Genomic DNA, 21993 nt, shown 5'->3' on the forward strand with positions numbered 1-21993 from the left:
AAACTTATATTTAGAAACAAGTATAGTAAATACTTTTCTTATTTATCAAAATAAAATTGAAATATTGTACTTACTTATCAAATATAGAATAGCCTCATCTATAAAAAATGCCAATTTTTTAATACTTTTACCGAAAAATAAGACAACTTAACGTTGTGTGAGTATTAAGATATCGAAGATAATTTATAAAAATAATTAAATGGTTTAATTTCTAGTAGCTTGAGAAAGATAGCTGAGCAAATATGTTTTCTTACAAAAGAAAAGTTCAAATTATAAAAGAATAATTAACTTAACTTGTTTTATAATAAACTGCACACGGAAGACGCATATGAGTTTCAGAAAGACACTTTAGAAGAAGGAAATTTTGTCTCATATTTGAAAGAATTCATTCGTTAAATTATAATTATGAAGCTAAGAGAACGGAATTAAGAAATGCTGTTTAAACAGCACGCAATTCATTTATCGCCAGAAAATAATCCAAGTTATTTTACTGAATTTACAACTTTTAAAACAGTTAAAGTGTGCAAGCTTTAAATTGATTTTTATTCTATCTAGTTTGAAATGAGAATATGAAGAGTAGAGTTAGGGTGAAAGAGGAAGAAACACTTCCACAGCTAATGTTACCCTTTGGCGACAGAATTTTTTTCCTCTGTAAAATAATTGCTATCGCCAAACAAAAAGATTATCTGGGAAACGACCTCTTTTCTATTCTTGGGAGTGTTTGCGTATGCTGTTGAACGGTTTCGTAGAACCTTACTTCAAATACAAACAAACGACATGGCAAAAGTTAGAAAATAAAAGCATGATGGTATTAAATACATTGTTATTTTCAGAACACAAAAAGTAGCAAAGTACTGAATTAGTAGCAAAATGGTATTGTTCAAAAAGAAAAAAGAGGAAACACCAAGTTTCATATAACAGTGAAATGAGAAGTTTTTTCTGTGATTTAAATTTAATGCTTTTATCGCAATTATGTTTAGATTAACGTCAAACAAGATGTTATTTTTTAGAAGTTTGCAAACAGCTGTGCTTTACGTAATGATCTTCATTCTGGTGTTTTAGTTCTTCTGTGTTTCTCCAATTATAATGCTTATGTAAATATGATTTGAATTTCAGTTGACGAAAAAATACATTTAAGATGTTTGGTACCTTACTTGTTTGGAAATTCTAGAAATTAAATTTTGTTTTCCAGTATTAAAATTGCAGTATACAATTACTTTCATCAGCAGATTTATTAATTAGTTAAGTTTTAACTGTTTCTATTTCCCAACTTAAAGAAAAGAAATTTTTGAAGTAATTCTAACTCTAGTATTTGCGCAGCAGTTTCCTACCGACCCATTTTGCGTGATTGTTCATAATTCAGCTATTGATAATTTCAAATGTTTTAACAGTATTCCCCTATCTATCATAAATGCTATAATATGGTACTCTGCTGAACTATCATCGTATGACGTACTTAAAACAGTACTTTAGAGTCAAATATAGAATTCTAGGAAATCTTTCAACCCTTTGAAGGGTAAAACATCTGAGACGGCCTTTCATGAAAACGACCAGAACCGCCCGAAACAGCCGAGATTAGAATGTTGTTTTCTTTACTTCCCCCTAAGGTTATGCAGTAGTGCAGTTTTCCCAAATGCATTGTATCAGTTTATTTCAGAATTACTTATAAACTTACTTGTCCTAAAAGAATTTATTTGTAGTTTCTTATCTTTAGGCTGCGCGTAATATTTGATAACTTCACACATCATTGCGCGTTAATGGATGGGGAGGGGAGGGGAGGAAACTGTTATGAATCTTGAAAGAAATTTCGGGAGTTTCAATATTTTAATAATATTATTTATAATTTAAGCATACAGGTTAGCGAGGTTTTCTAAGGGTTAATTCAATATTTTTCAAGTCCTGCGCCAAGCTTTGTGTATAACCCCAAAATCGTTTTCAAATTTGAAATCTCCTATATCCCTTCAAATGTAATTTATATAAATCATATTCAGAAATTAAATTTCATTTGTAAACATATTTTGCAGAAATGTTGTTCTATAAGTTGTTAGAAAGCAACGGCTATTGCCGGCGTCAGCATATGAGATGATGTATATCTATGAGCTGTAGTGAGTTAAATGGTGTTAGATGTGTAAATAAAGAAAGCTTGCAAGTTGCGATAAAAGAGAGAAATTGTGGTTCCCTCTAGCAGAATTTAGTTCTGTTGGGTTTTATGAGGTAAATAAAGAAGTCCTGTCGTATGCTTAAACGTGTACAAAGTGAATTTGGCAGTTAGCGACTCCACAGAAGAAATATATGAATTGATATCATCTAGAAAAGCATAGCTCGTGCTGAAGGATTTAAAGAACTTTTCGTCCGTTCAGCAGGATGCCGCTATCATGCTGTCGCATAAACATTGTTAGTTGCCAGATTTCAGTACAGAACTCGAGGGCTATCTGCATAAGGGGATGTACCTTCGTGTAGGATTTTGTAAGGGAAAGTTGTTCTATATACGTTACATACAGGAAAAACCAGGAAAACGTCCATGCAGACAGCCAATTCAGAGGGATTCGAGCCTCAAACCAAATTACCTTTACTTTACTTCACCGACAAAGCAGCTGGTCCACTGAAATAGTCCACAGAAAATAATGCAAAAATATATTTTCTTTACTTTCCTTTTCCATTTATTGCTGAACGACTCATAATTTTTTAAAGTGGTATTCTGAATAAGCTCTAGCTTTTCCAATAGCAATGTGTGTGTACAACACACACATGCACACACACCATAACTTGATTGGACATTTCTATATCTCCCGTTTTACTGGGCTGATTCATGAAATTTAACTTGCTTTTTTCATGTCTCGAAAGCCGACTTAGAATATATATGATATTTATGTATATCCATTGTTCTAACATAGGTACTCTGACAGCAACTCGGACTTTTTCTAAAATGTAATGTCTATATTTTTTTCATATTTCGATTCTACGACTTAAATTAGGCCATAGTGCCAGTTTTATAAAAAATCGCACAGATAGTTTTTAAAAAACATACATCTCAAAATTTTAGCTGCTCAATGGTAATTAAATGTGATATATATTTATTTTTATTTAACTTACTTGATTCCTTCTTTCACAATTTGAAATTTAGATCTAATCCTAAAGAAAGTGACAGCTATTTTCTCATTTATTTTAAAAATTTTCATTTTTTGGTAGTTTTTAAAAGTTTTTCTAAAAGTTACAACCGAAAAACATTTTGCCATCAGCTTAAAATAGATGTATTTTTAGACATAACTTCAAAATATTAATTTATTTTTTAAAATTTCCAAATATGTACGTGAATTTATATATTTCCGTGTTTTTAAATTTGGCATATTTGTTAAAAGCGACAGTAAGGACAAATGTTCTCTACGCATTTTGTTAAAATTATTTGAAAGAATGAACGATGCAACTTTTTTCTGCTCTTGCACAGTAAAAGAAGGAAAAACAAAACATGTTATGATAAACTAGACTAGAAGAGAAACACGCTAATGTGACAATCAAAAACGTAAAAACAACCTTGTATTTAGCGTAAGTATATTGAAACACTCAATCGATTTCGAGGGCAGCTAAAGGTCCCTCCTCATCAGGAGAAAGAAATACATAAAAGAAAAATAAAGAGGAAAGAGTCTCTCTCAGAAACACGTAATGCTTATCAGCACTGCACGTGGTTATAACCGGATTTTTAATCAGAGTTACACTGGCCGCCTACTTTTACTGAGCCAGGCTATCTGATCAAACATGTAACACAAAGGACAAGAAAAATTTAACTTGCGTTATTCAAGTCTCGAGTTGTCGACTTCAGATATATAGTAGATTTATGTATCTTATAAATTGTCATAACATAGGTATGTTGAGACAAAATCGGAATTTTTCTGAAATGACAAACTGCGATTCAAATTGTGCCTAAATGTTAAAGTTTGTAAAATTCAGCGAGACACCTATGGGGAAATTAAAAAATTTATCTTAGCGCACTCTTTTCAGTTTGCTCCAAGAAATCGCATGGGTCTTGCCGATCACATTTACAGAGTTGGTCAAGAGACGGGCGTCCGCCCTGGAATACCGGTTATACTTCCGTCAACGTTTATAGGAAGCCCTCGCTGCATGCAGCAAAACTATCAGGACTCGATGGCCATTGTGCGCGACTTTGGTAAACCGGATCTGTTTTTGACTTTCACGTGCAACCCTAAATGGCCGGAAATAACAGAAAACTTATTCCCAGGACAGAAGGCTCACGATCGCCCGGACATCCTTTCGAGGGTATTTGACCTGAAGAAAACGGCTTTGATGCAAGATTTGACAAAGAATCACATCTGAGGTGCGACCATTGCAGATATACACGTCATCGAATTTCAGAAGAGAGGATTGCCTCATATGCACCTTTTGTTGTTTTTAGCGGAAGAAGACAAAATAAGAGATGCAGAGTGCATAGACTCGCTGGTGTGTGCTGAACTTCCAGATGCTACTCGACATCCGGAGCTACACAACATTGTGAAGTCATCGATGATTCACGGACCCTGCGGTGAACTGAATAGAAACTCTCCCTGCATGAGTGATGGTGTATGTTCGAAAGGATTTCCGAAACCGTTTCAGGCAGAAACTAAAGAGAACGTGAATGGCTACCCACTCTACAGAAGAAGGGACGATGGAAACTTTATCGTGATCAAGGGTCATGCCATCGATAACAGATGGGTCGTTCCTTACAATCCGTATTTATCGAAAAAGTACAACGCCCACATAAACGTTGAAGTATGCAGCTCCATAAAATCGGTGAAGTATTTGTTCAAATACGTGTACAAGGGTCATGATGCAGCTAAAGTTGTTCTGGAAGAATCTGGAGATAGAATTTTAATGTGGGACAAGATCAAATGCTTCTTAAATGCAGGATACGTGTCTGCCCCTGAAGCAGCGTGGAGGCTGTTTGCAAAAAGAATGCATTCTAAGTCGCACTCCATCATACGACTACCGGTTCATTTGGAAAACCTGCAGCCCGTCTATTTTGCCGAATCCGAAGAAAGGAATGCTTTCCAGAGAGCTGCCGAGAAAAATACCATGCTCACCGGATGGTTTGAACTGAACAGGACAGTTCCCGAAGCGAATGGTTACCTGTATGCCGAAATTCCTAAACATTTCACCTGGAGGAATCATGCCTGGCAGACACGAGTTAGACTTGGAGATTACATCATTTCAAGAATGTATTCTGTTAGCCCGAAAGATGTTGAGCGTTTCCATGTGAGGTTGCTGCTGTGTCACGTTAAAGGAGCGAAGAGTTTTGCCGACTTAAGAACTTACGAAGGTGTGGAGTATTCAACGTTCAAGGAAGCCTGCCGTGCAAGGCATCTGCTGCAAGACGACGAAGAATGGAAAAATACTCTGGCAGAAGCATCAGCTTTTCAAATGCCACCGCAGCTAAGAGAGCTTTTTTGCTTCATCTGTGTTTTCTGCAACCCTGCGGAACCCGTCGCTTTGTGGAATGAATTCAAAGAGTCCCTTTCAGAAGATTTTGCGAGATCTTACTCCTTAGAAGACAGTTTCAGCCTTGCACTGAGAAGTATAGAAGACCAGTTAGAAGTGCACAATGTTTCGCTATGTTCTCTTGGTCTCCCGCAACCAACATTGACTGATGCTGTTTCTCTCGAAGTCCCGCAGTTCGATGGCCAGTATGAAAACGAACAAGCCGAAGTGTTGAACGGGATGTTGAATCCTGAACAGAAATTAGTTTACGACTTGGTTTTGGAAGCTGTACGAGATGAGAATCCTAACACACCGAAGACATGTTGTGTTAATGCGTTTGCCGGAGCTGGAAAAACTTTCCTTTTTAGGACGATCCTTCATGCTGTTCGAGGAATGGGCCACGTTGCCATTCCCGTTGCGTGGACAGGCATTGCTGCTGTGCTGTTGACCGGTGGAAGAACTGTACACTCTACTTTCAAGTTGCCCGTTCCACTTCTGGAAAATTCCTCGTGCCGTGTGAGACAAGATAGCGCTGAAGGAAGGTACTTGAAGACTGCGAAACGTTTCATATGGGATGAATGCACCATGACGCCTCATTACGCTTTGGAAGCTGTCGACAGATTGCTGAGAGACTTGACCGGAATGGATGTTCCTTTTGGCGGTAAAACCTTAGTTTTAGGAGGTGACTGGAGACAAACATTACCTGTTGTCGCACATGGAAACCGAACTTCTGCGATCGAGAGCTGCCTCAGGAACTCCTTTTTGTGGCCACATTTCAAACAATGCACGCTTTCCACCAATATGCGATTGAATCCGGAAGAACAAGAATTTTCAGAATGGCTTCTGCAGTTGGGAGACGGTCGTCTTAAAAATGACAGTGGCTTGGACGAAGACATTATCGAAATTCCATCTTTGTGTGTGGTCAACAGATCGATAGTAGAAGAAATGTTTGGCTGCGGTAATGAATTCGACTTACAAGACTTGGCCAGTAAAGCGATTTTATGTCCAAAGAACGAGGAAGCTCTGAAGCTTAATGAAGAAATTCTTTCCACGTTTCCAGGTCAAGTTTTCACGCACTACAGTGCAGACTCGGTTATTTGCGATGACGAAGAAGAACAAGAAACGTATCAGCTGGATTTCATCCACAGCCTGACGCCTTCTGGAATGCCACCTCATCGTCTGAATTTGAAAGTTGGAGTTATAGTTATGCTTCTACGAAATCTACATCCATCGGTTGGACTCTGCAACGGAACAAGGCTCATTGTGAAGAGAATTATGCCAAACGTTTTAGATTGTGAAGTCATCTCTGGACAGAATGCTGGATCGAGAGTTTTCATTCCACGTGTTGAACTTTCACCATCAGATCCAAACCTCCCCTTTCAGCTCAAGCGAAGACAGTTTCCCATCAGGCTTGCATTTTGTATGACTATTAATAAGTCACAGGGACAGACACTTAAGAAAGTTGGGATTTATTTACCGCAACCAGTTTTCAGTCATGGAATGCTTTACGTAGCTTTTTCAAGATGTTCGTCTATGAGGAATGTTCGTGTTTTAGTGAAAGACACCAAGAAGCAAGGCCGTTTGATGCCAGCATGTTCTAAGGTATTCACAAGAAATATTGTTTACAGGGAGGTTCTGCAGTAAAAAAGTTACTCGAGACATTGAAACAGTGAGATTTTTGCAACACAAAATGAAGTTAATCAAGCCAAAGCAAAAATGAAAAAGATTTGAGGTTTTTGGATGACTGGGATAAATTGAAGCAAGTCAAGATGAAGCTGAAACAGTTTGAGAATTATGCATTAGTCGGCTTTTATGTCTGTTGTTACAAAGTGGAATTTGTAGTAGTTATGCAATCGGAAGCTGTATTATTTTTTCAATGTTGTAAATATTTTTTATAAATTTTCCTTTTCAGGTCTACATACAATTGCGTTCATTAATTTTAAAACATTTTATGTATTTTTCTTTTTTAGGTATTTATGGAACTGATTTCAATCACATAAAAATATTTCTTTTTCAGGTGTATATAGAAATGATTTGATTCAAATTAAAATGTTTTTATACATTTCTTCTCAGATGTACATAGAACTTGTAAATACTTTTTTTCAGGTGTATATAGAAATGATTTCATTCAAATTAAAATGTTTTTCTTTTCAGGTGTACATAGAACATGTAAATTTTTGTAAATAATTTTTCTTATTCATTGCTTGCATTTTTGTAAACACATACAAATATATATATATCTTAATTGTGCGTGTGTGTATATATGTATATACAATTGCATCAATATATATATATATATATATATATATATACATATTTATATATAGTGATGCAATTTTGTCTGTGATTCTGTAACAGCAGACCAGGGAAGGGGCTGATACCTGGGAGAAAAAATAACCCCCTGGTCGATGAGGTTGCAGAGGAGACCCCAGGTGTCAGGCAGTTTATGCCGTCAAAAGCCCACCAATTTTTTCTGTTTACATTTTTTTTTCTTTTCAAGTTTTTGTGTTTAATATAAACTTATAACTAAGAAATTATTATTATTATTATTATTTCTTTTCAGATAAATACGGATTGTAGCTCGCCCACTTGGCGTACTTACTCGGTAGATTTTAAAAATTATTTTCTGTTTTTCTTTGAACTATTGACGCAATAACTGATTTCATTCATATAAAATATTTTGTTTTGCATGATATTTAATATACTCAAGGGATAGGCCTGTAATGTCTTTCCCAAAGTTGTGTCTTTTATAGACATAGGTACAGTAAAATATTTTACGGGTTCATACGACTGACATTTTATGAAACGTTTGGAAAAGTTTCTGTGTGCTGCCCTACTGTGTTATCCAAAGAACAACAGTTGCAGTAGTTGATGATAATGTGTGTACAGCCCCAAATAATTGGAGACAAGGATATTTTGGAGTTTGTTCAAAGCTAAAAAAATATCATTGATGCAGATTCCGACAAAGAAAACGAAATGAATAATGCAGTTCTTGTGGATGATTTTGTTTCATTGATTTTTTATTAAATACATGCCTATATGCATATCTGTGCAAATAAAATGTACTCTAATAAACTTAATTTTGTTGAAAATATGTTTTTTTTTTTTTTTCAATATCCTTTAACACGAAAAATTTCTTCAGTCCCTTCGGTTTCGTGTTAATAATAATGAAAGTGAGAAAAACAATTTTAATCATAGATTTAAAATTATTTTTCTGTTTTTGATTTAAATACAAAATATTTCTACAAATTTCACACAGAAACTATTTTAGACACCAGCAAAGAATTGAGTGGGTGCAGCCCACCCATCTGCAATATTTACCCGGTAGATTTTAAAAATTATTTTCTGTTATTTATTTATTTTGAATGCGATAAAAACAGGCGACTAACTAATTTGGTTTATATGTATGTACATATATATTTTCAAATGTATATACAGGGGATATTGGACACATACAACACTATTGACACAATATGAGCTATATCCACACAATGATGGAACAACGTGTGCAGCAGATGCAAGACATGGGCATGATTCACATGATATTTGATATACTCGAGGGATAGGACTGTAATGAGCAAATGAGTTTGTTCCACAAAGTTGCGTCTTTTACAAACACCCAACATTCGAATCCCAGTGAATGGGGTGGCTGCATGGGTGTTTTTGTTATTTTCCCCATGCCACTTTCCTTTAAAAAGCCGACAAGAAGGCATCCCTCCCCTTAGGCAGATTGCACTCGAGTGCTTTGCCGTAGCTGAATACGCTACACCACTACATTACACACGGAAGTAAAAATGACACTTCCTGTGGTCGTTGCCTAATTATTCAAAATACAAGTTCTATGTACATCTGAAAAGAAATGTATAAAAACATTTTAATTTGAATCAAATCATTTCTATATACACCTGAAAAAGAAATATTTTTATGTGATTGAAATCAGTTCCATAAATACCTAAAAAAGAAAAATACATAAAATGTTTTAAAATTAATGAACGCAATTGTATGTAGACCTGAAAAGGAAAATTTATAAAAAATATTTACAACATTGAAAAAATAATACAGCTTCCGATTGCATAACTACTACAAATTCCACTTTGTAACAACAGACATAAAAGCCGACTAATGCATAATTCTCAAACTGTTTCAGCTTCATCTTGACTTGCTTCAATTTATCCCAGTCATCCAAAAACCTCAAATCTTTTTCATTTTTGCTTTGGCTTGATTAACTTCATTTTGTGTTGCAAAAATCTCACTGTTTCAATGTCTCGAGTAACTTTTTTACTGCAGAACCTCCCTGTAAACAATATTTCTTGTGAATACCTTAGAACATGCTGGCATCAAACGGCCTTGCTTCTTGGTGTCTTTCACTAAAACACGAACATTCCTCATAGACGAACATCTTGAAAAAGCTACGTAAAGCATTCCATGACTGAAAACTGGTTGCGGTAATCAAATCCCAACTTTCTTAAGTGTCTGTCCCTGTGACTTATTAATAGTCATACAAAATGCAAGCCTGATGGGAAACTGTCTTCGCTTGAGCTGAAAGGGGAGGTTTGGATCTGATGGTGAAAGTTCAACACGTGGAATGAAAACTCTCGATCCAGCATTCTGTCCAGAGATGACTTCACAATCTAAAACGTTTGGCATAATTCTCTTCACAATGAGCCTTGTTCCGTTGCAGAGTCCAACCGATGGATGTAGATTTCGTAGAAGCATAACTATAACTCCAACTTTCAAATTCAGACGATGAGGTGGCATTCCAGAAGGCGTCAGGCTGTGGATGAAATCCAGCTGATACGTTTCTTGTTCTTCTTCGTCATCGCAAATAACCGAGTCTGCACTGTAGTGCGTGAAAACTTGACCTGGAAACGTGGAAAGAATTTCTTCATTAAGCTTCAGAGCTTCCTCGTTCTTTGGACATAAAATCGCTTTACTGGCCAAGTCTTGTAAGTCGAATTCATTACCGCAGCCAAACATTTCTTCTACTATCGATCTGTTGACCACACACAAAGATGGAATTTCGATAATGTCTTCGTCCAAGCCACTGTCATTTTTAAGACGACCGTCTCCCAACTGCAGAAGCCATTCTGAAAATTCTTGTTCTTCCGGATTCAATCGCATATTGGTGGAAAGCGTGCATTGTTTGAAATGTGGCCACAAAAAGGAGTTCCTGAGGCAGCTCTCGATCGCAGAAGTTCGGTTTCCATGTGCGACAACAGGTAATGTTTGTCTCCAGTCACCTCCTAAAACTAAGGTTTTACCGCCAAAAGGAACATCCATTCCGGTCAAGTCTCTCAGCAATCTGTCGACAGCTTCCAAAGCGTAATGAGGCGTCATGGTGCATTCATCCCATATGAAACGTTTCGCAGTCTTCAAGTACCTTCCTTCAGCGCTATCTTGTCTCACACGGCACGAGGAATTTTCCAGAAGTGGAACGGGCAACTTGAAAGTAGAGTGTACAGTTCTTCCACCGGTCAACAGCACAGCAGCAATGCCTGTCCACGCAACGGGAATGGCAACGTGGCCCATTCCTCGAACAGCATGAAGGATCGTCCTAAAAAGGAAAGTTTTTCCAGCTCCGGCAAACGCATTAACACAACATGTCTTCGGTGTGTTAGGATTCTCATCTCGTACAGCTTCCAAAACCAAGTCGTAAACTAATTTCTGTTCAGGATTCAACATCCCGTTCAACACTTCGGCTTGTTCGTTTTCATACTGGACATCGAACTGCGGGACTTCGAGAGAAACAGCATCAGTCAATGTTGGTTGCGGGAGACCAAGAGAACATAGCGAAACATTGTGCACTTCTAACTGGTCTTCTATACTTCTCAGTGCAAGGCTGAAACTGTCTTCTAAGGAGTAAGATCTCGCAAAATCTTCAGAAAGGGACTCTTTGAATTCATTCCACAAAGCGACGGGTTCCGCAGGGTTGCAGAAAACACAGATGAAGCAAAAAAGCTGTCTTAGCTGCGGTGGCATTTGAAAAGCTGATGCTTCTGCCAGAGTATTTTTCCATTCTTCGTCGTCTTGCAGCAGATGCCTTGCACGGCAGGCTTCCTTGAACGTTGAATACTCCACACCTTCGTAAGTTCTTAAGTCGGCAAAACTCTTTGCTCCTTTAACGTGACACAGCAGCAACCTCAGATGGAAACGCTCAACATCTTTCGGGCTAACAGAATACATTCTTGAAATGATGTAATCTCCAAGTCTAACTCGTGTCTGCCAGGCATGATTCCTCCAGGTGAAATGTTTAGGAATTTCGGCATACAGGTAACCATTCGCTTCGGGAACTGTCCTGTTCAGTTGAAACCATCCGGTGAGCATGGTATTTTTCTCGGCAGCTCTCTGGAAAGCATTCCTTTCTTCGGATTCGGCAAAATAGACGGGCTGCAGGTTTTCCAAATGAACCGGTAGTCGTATGATGGAGTGCGACTTAGAATGCATTCTTTTTGCAAACAGCCTCCACGCTGCTTCAGGGTCAGACACGTATCTTGCATTTAAGAAGCATTTGATCTCGTCCCACATTAAAATTCTATCTCCAGATTCTTCCAGAACAACTTTAGCTGCATCATGACCCTTGTACACGTATTTGAACAAATACTTCACCGATTTTATGGAGCTGCATACTTCAACGTTTATGTGGGCGTTGTACTTTTTCGATAAATACGGATTGTAAGGAACGACCCATCTGTTATCGATGGCATGACCCTTGATCACGATAAAGTTTCCATCGTCCCTTCTTCTGTAGAGTGGGTAGCCATTCACGTTCTCTTTAGTTTCTGCCTGAAACGGTTTCGGAAATCCTTTCGAACATACACCATCACTCATGCAGGGAGAGTTTCTATTCAGTTCACCGCAGGGTCCGTGAATCATCGATGACTTCACAATGTTGTGTAGCTCCGGATGTCGAGTAGCATCTGGAAGTTCAGCACACACCAGCGAGTCGATGCACTCTGCATCTCTTATTTTGTCTTCTTCCGCTAAAAACAACAAAAGGTGCATATGAGGCAATCCTCTCTTCTGAAATTCGATGACGTGTATATCTGCAATGGTCGCACCTCAGATGTGATTCTTTGTCAAATCTTGCATCAAAGCCGTTTTCTTCAGGTCAAATACCCTCGAAACGATGTCCGGGCGATCGTGAGCCTTCTGTCCTGGGAATAAGTTTTCTGTGATTTCCGGCCATTTAGGGTTGCACGTGAAAGTCAAAAACAGATCCGGTTTACCAAAGTCGCGCACAATGGCCATCGAGTCCTGATAGTTTTGCTGCATGCAGCGAGGGCTTCCTATAAACGTTGACGGAAGTATAACCGGTATTCCAGGGCGGACGCCCGTCTCTTGACCAACTCTGTAAATGTGATCGGCAAGACCCATGTAAGTTTCCACTCTCAGATTCGTCTGATGGCTCCGGAGGTACGCAATCCTGTTGCCTTCAACTTTTACGTATGCATCCACGAGATACGGCTGAAACAATTTCCGGCCATACAAAATCGGGTTGTAGCAATCTCGTCGTACGGACACCCTGTGACTGTAAAACTGTAACTCTGTGTATTGCTGTCCGACTCTGAATCCTTGCTCGCCTTGAGGAAAGAAAAGTACGTACGTCATGGGTTCCAAGTTGGGATTTAAGGTACTGATGTTGATGAGACCACCACCTCTCGGATGGATCACGATGTCTCGGTTTCGATGGAGGAGCGCCGTCCGTACTCTTGAAGACGACTGCAACTTCATTTTCTTTCGGAGCATTGTAACGTCCCCTGTGCTCGCCTGCAGCAACACTTTCACCCTTGATGTACATGCGGATATCCGCAGCAGTTTCGGCACCTTGCTCTCGTACAGTTTCTTTTTCGAATTCCTTCAGCATCTTGTAGGCTTCCGCATATGGATTAACGTTCCTTAAAACTGTGTCCAACTGTCTCAGGAGTTCGGCGTTCAGGGCAACATTTCCAAATATGTTCATTCTCTGCCTGAGGGCTTGATCCGAATCTAAAATGTACAGCTGAGCATACTGTTCTTGACCGGGATGAGGCGGATGAAGGTGGCTCGTTCGATGATATATGGCACCGTGAATCCTGAAGCAGTAGGGACCCGAACCCGAAGGTATTTCTATATTGGCACCCAATGAAGCAAAACTGAGCAGGCAGTTGTAAGTACGTATGTTGGCAAAAAACTCTTCAGAAAACGGGTGGTTCCCATTCATTAAATTGTGCCATTCTTCTGGATATCTTCTTTCAGCTTCGACAATTTTCCCATTGTTACAGCAGTGCATGTATCTTCCTCTTGCATTCCTTTCTCCCGTAAAGAACAATCCGTTGCAGAGATCGCAGGAAGCTTCCATTGAACCGGCGCTGTGTTGCTCAACATAAACTTCGAGTCCACATCTTCCTGCATTGTGAAGAGTGCTGCGTGAACGTTGTGCTGCATTCATGCGTAGCCTGTCTTCTCGTACGGACATTGTTTCTTCGGATAGGACTTGTCTGTGGCGTGCAGCGTCTCGAGGTCTTCGTGTAGCAGCGTCCTCTTCCGACTCTTCCGCTCGAACTTGACGATGACGATGAGAGTCCAGTCTGTGCCTCCTACTGGTTTCTTCTTCACTTTCTTGAGCACGCAAATTTTCTTGACATTGGGATTGCCTGCTGAGTCTCCTAATGGTTTCTTGTTCCGTTTCTGCAGCACGTAAATTTTCTTGATGTTGGGCTTTCCTGCCGAGTCTCGTAGCGGTTTCTTCTTCCGTTTCTTGAGCGCGTAGATTTGCTTGCCGACGCGCTTGCGTGCTCAGTCTCGCAGCAGTTTCTTCTTCATTTTCTGCAGCTCGCCGTAAACTCTGTGCTTCAGCTCTTCGTCTTCTTGATGCATCTCCTGTAATGCCTCTTTTCCGTTTCGGCATTTCAGTACGTTAAAACAAGCACTACTAAAATATTAACTCGACTCAAAAAATTGACTACGCAGATGAAAGAAAAATTTGCTCATTAAACCAATACTGCTGGAAAAAAAATTAATGCATTCTATATGTATACAACACAAATTTTAAAATAATCCTAGACTAAATGAAAAATTTTCCACTTAAGAGCAAATTAATTTTAAAAAATCAAAAATGTAAAACAAAAACTTCCCTGTTAAAAAATTGCTGGCAAACAAGAAGTAATATGGGTAATGTTATGAAAAATTCCAAGCACAGATAAAAATTATGAAAATATTTCTAATAATTAGGTCAATCTGAGAACAATGCACATAAACAGAAAATGAAAACCTAAACACAAAATAAATAAAAGGTATAAATACAAATATAAATTAGGAACTTCTGAAATCAATTCTGAAATTCAAATAACAAACCTAACAAAATAACAAATTTAATAAAATATAGAACATTCGATCGCCTTAAAACGATAATTGTTATCGCACACAGGAAAATGTCAAAAATATAAAATGTAAATGCAATTTATCGAGCAACAATAACAGAAATATAAAACACGAATGAATAGATCTTTAAAAAAATACAAAATAATACATTAAATATATAAAAAGAGTCACCAAGTTAATGTTCCGAAGAATTCTCAAGTTCTAAACTAACAGGAGCATATAAAAGTTTAAAATATTACTTCAAATTACTAAAACTACAAATATAAATGCAAAAAACAATCAAATATCCTGTAAAAAGAAATACAGATTAAGTGCAATGAGTAATAATAAGAATATTTACGAAATTTGAAATGCTGGAAAAAATTGCGACGGTCTCCTTCCAAATCCAAAATTCGTAAATAAATTTTTTGTTGCCAAACCAGGAAACTAAACTTTTGATTCTATTTGATCTGTTGCCAGACCGGGAAACAAAACTTTTTATTTTATCTATGACGTCATTTACTCGACTTATCAAGGGCATAAACCAATCTACATTCAACTAACGACAACTAAATGAAGAGAATGTTTCTATTTTTAGTTTTATTTTAGCTTTTCAGTTTATTCCTTTAAGTTATTTTAATTTTTTATTCTTAGTTTGTTAGTGGCGAACGGCCTTGGCGTTTCCATAGCATTTTTATCTCCGACGACTGCCGAGACTGTTGCCACTCGGAAGACTGAGTGCCGAAATTATTGTTTTCGCAGTTTTTAATTAATAACTCCGCGGATTATTGTCGTACGAAGATGGGACCGGTATCGATGGATTTGTTGATTTTTTTCGAATCCGGAGATATGCGTTTCGAATCGCAACTCGGAGCCGTTCCGCAGATATTCGAGAAAAACGAATTTGGCACTCGGCCAAATCCCTAAAATAGGGGAAACCCGTGAAAGAAAGTGCAAAACGTAGGGAAACGTAGGGGAAAAAGCAGTTTTTAATTAATATCTCGGCTAATTAAAGTCGCACGAAGATGCCGATGGTCAATATGGCGAGCCACGGGCATTCTGAATCTAACGGTACCTTCCGCTAAGCTCTACACCCAGCCGTTCCCGAGAAGATGATGTTACAAACACACAAACAGACAGAGGCACACAGATTTTAATAGTATAGATTTTAATAGTAAAAAATTTTAAATAGTAATTTTAATAGTATAAAATATTTCTTTTTCAGGTGTATATAGAAATGATTTGATTCAAATTAAAATGTTTTTATACATTTCTTTTCAGATGTACATAGAACTTGTAAATACTTTTTTTCAGGTGTATATAGAAATGATTTCATTCAAATTAAAATGTTTTTCTTTTCAGGTGTACATAGAACATGTAAATTTTTGTAAATAATTTTTCTTATTCATTGCTTGCATTTTTGTAAACACATACAAATATATATATATCTTAATTGTGCGTGTGTGTATATATGTATATACAATTGCATCAATATATATATATATATATATATACATATTTATATATAGTGATGCAATTTTGTCTATGATTCTGTAACAGCAGACCAGGGAAGGGGCTGATACCTGGGAGAAAAAATAACCCCCTGGTCGATGAGGTTGCAGAGGAGACCCCAGGTGTCAGGCAGTTTATGCCGTCAAAAGCCCACCAATTTTTTCTGTTTACATTTTTTTTTCTTTTCAAGTTTTTGTGTTTAATATAAACTTATAACTAAGAAATTATTATTATTATTATTATTTCTTTTCAGATAAATACGGATTGTAGCTCGCCCACTTGGCGTACTTACTCGGTAGATTTTAAAAATTATTTTCTGTTTTTCTTTGAACTATTGACGCAATAACTGATTTCATTCATATAAAATATTTTGTTTTGCATGATATTTAATATACTCAAGGGATAGGCCTGTAATGTCTTTCCCAAAGTTGTGTCTTTTATAGACATAGGTACAGTAAAATATTTTACGGGTTCACACGACTGACATTTTATGAAACGTTTGGAAAAGTTTCTGTGTGCTGCCCTACTGTGTTATCCAAAGAACAACAGTTGCAGTAGTTGATGATAATGTGTGTACAGCCCCAAATAATTGGAGACAAGGATATTTTGGAGTTTGTTCAAAGCTAAAAAAATATCATTGATGCAGATTCCGACAAAGAAAACGAAATGAATAATGCAGTTCTTGTGGATGATTTTGTTTCATTGATTTTTTATTAAATACATGCCTATATGCATATCTGTGCAAATAAAATGTACTCTAATAAACTTAATTTTGTTGAAAATATGTTTTTTTTTTTTTCAATATCCTTTAACACGAAAAAATTCTTCAGTCCCTTCGGTTTCGTGTTAATAATAATGAAAGTGAGAAAAACAATTTTAATCATAGATTTAAAATTATTTTTCTGTTTTTGATTTAAATACAAAATATTTCTACAAATTTCACACAGAAACTACTTTAGACACCAGCAAAGAATTGAGTGGGTGCAGCCCACCCATCTGCAATACTTACTCGGTAGATTTTAAAAATTATTTTCTGTTATTTATTTATTTTGAATGCGATAAAAACAGGCGACTAACTAATTTGGTTTATATGTATGTACATATATATTTTCAAATGTATATACAGGGGATATTGGACACATACAACACTATTGACACAATATGAGCTATATCCACACAATGATGGAACAAGGTGTGCAGCAGATGCAAGACATGGGCATGATTCACATGATATTTGATATACTCGAGGGATAGGACTGTAATGAGCAAATGAGTTTGTTCCACAAAGTTGCGTCTTTTACAAACACCCAACATTCGAATCCCAGTGAATGGGGTGGCTGCATGGGTGTTTTTGTTATTTTCCCCATGCCACATTCTTTTAAAAAGCCAACAAGAAGGCATCCCTCCCCTTAGGCAGATTGCACTCGAGTGCTTTGCCGTAGCTGAATACGCTACACCACTACATTACACACGGAAGTAAAAATGACACTTCCTGTGGTCGTTGCCTAATTATTCAAAATATTTTGATAATTGTTATCTGTTCTTAGAATTTCCATAGCATTGCACATATTATTATTTAACATTCTGTTATTTAGCAGCAATTTTATAATCTGCAAGTTTTGGTTTTACAATTTTTGATTTTTTAAAATTAACACCTTCTTACACAATTTGCAAACGAGCTCAATAGCCAAACATTCCCTTTCATATTACAACTGAAGAACTGTTGTAGCATTATGCAACAAACATTTCGCTGTTCATTAAAATATAGGAACACTTTTCAATCAAATTTTGATTAGAATTTGATGTAGATTGAAAAGTTGTTTTCAACTCAGCTGCCTTTACACTCGCAGTTGTATTCACAATTGATTTTCACGCTGGACTTTTATCATTTGTCATATCCGCTAAATTTTAAGTGTCAGCAATTTTTTCTGCGGTAACAGCATCTACAAATGACCATCTGCCATGAATATTCTTCACACATGCACGAGTTTTATTTTAGAACCGCTGATGCTTTGGGTTTATGATACTACTTGCTAATAGCATAAGTAAAAAAAAAAAATTTACCAGTATAATCAAAATAGAACAAATTCACGACTAAAATATTATCAAGAGTCTTAGAAGACCCTTCGAAGAACATTTTTAAAAGGTAAACAAAGATAACTGACGAAAACTGATCAGCTCGAAAACCCACGCTTGAAAAATGTAAACAAACGCCGCCGAAAGCAGTTACAGTTACGACTAAGATCAAAGGTTTGCTCGCAGTTAAAAGTATTACTTCCGAGCATGAAAAAATTGTAACATAATGCTTTTAAATGTTTTCTACTATTTTAAAGGCATTTAAATGCCAGTATATATTTACTGTTATGAAACATAATTACAAAAGAGATGTTAAGTATAAAATATATAGACAGCAGTTGCAGTTTACCAAAAAGAATTTAAATAAAGGAATTTTAACAACGAGTATACTGTTGGAATATCACACCCGAAAATTTTCGCGATTACACTTCGTACAAGCAGCTGAGCGGTAAAATCGCTGAACACTGGTAGTTCAGTCCAACTTTCTAATCCCGGCGAGCGGGCTGGCTGCATGTGTGTTTTCGTGGTTTTCCGCATGCAGTATCTTCTGCATGCATACGTTAACAAAGCGGGCGCAGCAAATGTAAAATCGCTGTACACTGGTAGTTAGGTCGAACTTTCGAATACCACGAAGGCATCCATCCCCTGAAGTAATGGGCTTCAGCCCGCTCAGCTGGCGGGCTTGCCCGCTAGTCTATACTATTAAAATCTGTGTGCCTCTGTCTGTTTGTGTGTTTGTAACATCATCTCCTCGGGAACGGCTGGGTGTAGAGCTTAGCGGAAGGTACCGTTGGATTCAGAATGACCGTGGCTCGCCATATTGACCATCGGCATCTTCGTGCGACTTTAATTAGCCGAGATATTAATTAAAAACTGATTTTCTCCCTACATTTCCCTACGTTTTGCACTTTCTTTCACGGGTTTCCCCTATTTTAGGGATTTGGCCGAGTGCCAAATTCGTTTTTCTCGAATATCTGTGGAACGGCTCCGAGCTGCGATTCGAAACGCATATCCCCGTATTCGAAAAAAATCAACGAATCCATCGATACCGGTCCCATCTTCGTACGACAATAATCGGCGGAGTTTATTAATTAAAAACTGCGAAAACGTTATTTCATCTTTCGGAGTGGCAACCGTCTCGGAATTAGCTGAGTTAAAATTGCTTTTTCGAAAGCGCCGGGGGGATGACAATTGCTTCCGCTCGAGATTTGTGCTGGCGAAAGGTCACGTGTCAATTTCTTTTTTCTTAAATATCTATGGAACGGCGCTGAGTTGGAATTCGAGGCAGGTGTCTGCGGATTCCAAAAAATTCTACGAATCCAATGATACCATTCTCATCTTCGTAGGACGTTAATCAGCTGAGATATTATTTAAAAACTGTGAAAACGCTAATTTTCGGGCTCATTTTTCCGATTGCAACAGTTTCTTGAATCGCGGCAGATACAAATCAAGGTTATATTCTAAAGTTGAATAAAGCACGCGATTGCATGTTACCTAACTGTATTTTAAAAATATTTCGTTAATGTAGGCATTTTAAATAAACAGCTGCTTTTCACAATTTTTTTTTAATTTCAGGTTAGGATGATTGTCACGTTAATTCTTTTATTGATATTGAATAAAAGTTATTATATTACCTTAAATTTAAATGATGACGTTCTTGAAGTTGTACAACTTTAATCAGCTGGGATATTAATCAAAAAATCTGAAAAAGGTATTTTTTAAAAATATGTTGTTATTTTTTTAATAATAAATTTGATTTTTTGGAATAATATATTTTTTTATGTTATTAGATACGTGCACTTAATTTAGATATTATCTTTTAATGCAAATGATATTTTAAATAAGTTCGCACCAATAAAAATTAAATTCACACTTTTTTTTTTTTTTTAGATTAAAGATTTTTCTTTGCTCCTTTGAGATGGTATACGGTAACTTTCGAATCCCGGTGAGCAGGCAGGCTACACTCATGTTTTTTGTGATTTTACGCATATCTGTTGTGTATGCAGTGTCTTCTGGATGCATAAATGAATAAAGCTGAACTCTGGTAGTTCGGTCCTAATTTCGAATCCCGGCGAACGGGCTGGGTCCATGGGTGTTTGCGCATGTGCCTCGTGTACGCAGCATCTTCTGGATGCATAAGTGAATAAAGCGGCCGAAATTCGCTCAAAACCTCTGATTACTGGTAGTTCGGTCCAACTTTCGAATCCAAGCGACCGTGTTGGCTCAATGTGTGTTTTCGGGATTTTTCGCATGTGTAACGTGTATGCGGTATCTTCTGCATGCATACTTGAATAAAGCGGGAGCAGCCCGCGCAAAACTACAGAACACTGGTAGTTCGGTCCAACTTTCGAATTCCGGGGTACTGTACATAAAATTTGGTCGCATACGTGAATACAGCGCGCGGATACCGGGTAAAACCGCTGAACACTGGTAGTTCGGTCAAACATTCGAATCTCTGCGAGCGGGCTGGCTGCATGGGTGTTTTCCTGATTTTCCGCATGTGTATAGTGTATAAAGTGATTTCTGGATGCGTATGTTATAAAAGTGGGCGCAGCCTGCTCAAAACCTCTTAACGCTGGTAGTTCGATCCAACTTTCGGTGTCGGCGAACGAGCTGGCTCCCCGGGTGTTTTCTTGCTTTAACTCATGTGTATCGTTTATGCAGTATCCTCTCCATGCTTATGTGTATAAAGCGGGCGCAGCCCGCTCCACAAAATCGCTGGACACTGGTATTTCGGTCCTACTTTCGAATTCCGGGGTACTGTATATAAAATTTGGATGCATACGTGAATACAGCGCGCGGATACCGGGTAAAACCGCTGAACACTGGTAGTTCGCTCAAACTTTCGAATCTCGGCGAGCGGGCTGGCTGCATGGGTGTTTTCGTGATTGTTCGCATGTGTATCGTTTATAAAGTATCTCATGGATGCATACGTGAATAAAGCGGGCACAGAATACTGGTAATGCGGTAATTTCGAATCCCGACGAACTGGCTGGCTCCATGGGTGTTTTCGTGATTTTACGCATGTGTATAGTGTATGGAGTATCTTCTGGGTGTATATGTGAATAAAGCGGGCAGAGCCCGCGCAAAGCCACATAACACTGGTAATTCGGTCCAACTTTCGAATACCGGCGAACAGGCAGGCTCCATGTTTGTTTTCGTGATTTTACGCATGTGTATCGTTTATGCACCATCTTCAGCATGCATACGCGAATAAAGCGGGCACAGCACGCGCAAAACCGCTGAAAAATTGTATTTCGGTCCAACTTTCGAATCGGCAGCGGGCTGGCTGGAGGGGTGTTTTCGTGATTTTACGCATGTGTACGGTGTACGCAGTATCTTTTGCATGCACACGTGAACAATGTTTTGGGCGGGCTCCCGCCCAAAAGCGCTGAACACTGGTATTTCGGTCCAAATTTCGAATACCCGCGAAAGGGCTGGAAGCATGGGTGTTTTCGTGATTTTCCGCATATGTATAGTGTATGCGGTAACTTCTGGATGCATAGGTGAAAAAAGCGGGGGAAGCCCGCGGAATGCCGCTAAAAATGGTAGTTCGGTTCAACTTTTCAATACCGGCCAAATTTAACATAGGATATCTTT

This window comes from Stegodyphus dumicola, chromosome 1 (assembly GCF_044657685.1).
Source record: "Stegodyphus dumicola isolate Sdum_Otavi_A_Nest chromosome 1, ASM4465768v1".
In the NCBI taxonomy this organism is placed as follows: domain Eukaryota; kingdom Metazoa; phylum Arthropoda; class Arachnida; order Araneae; family Eresidae; genus Stegodyphus; species Stegodyphus dumicola.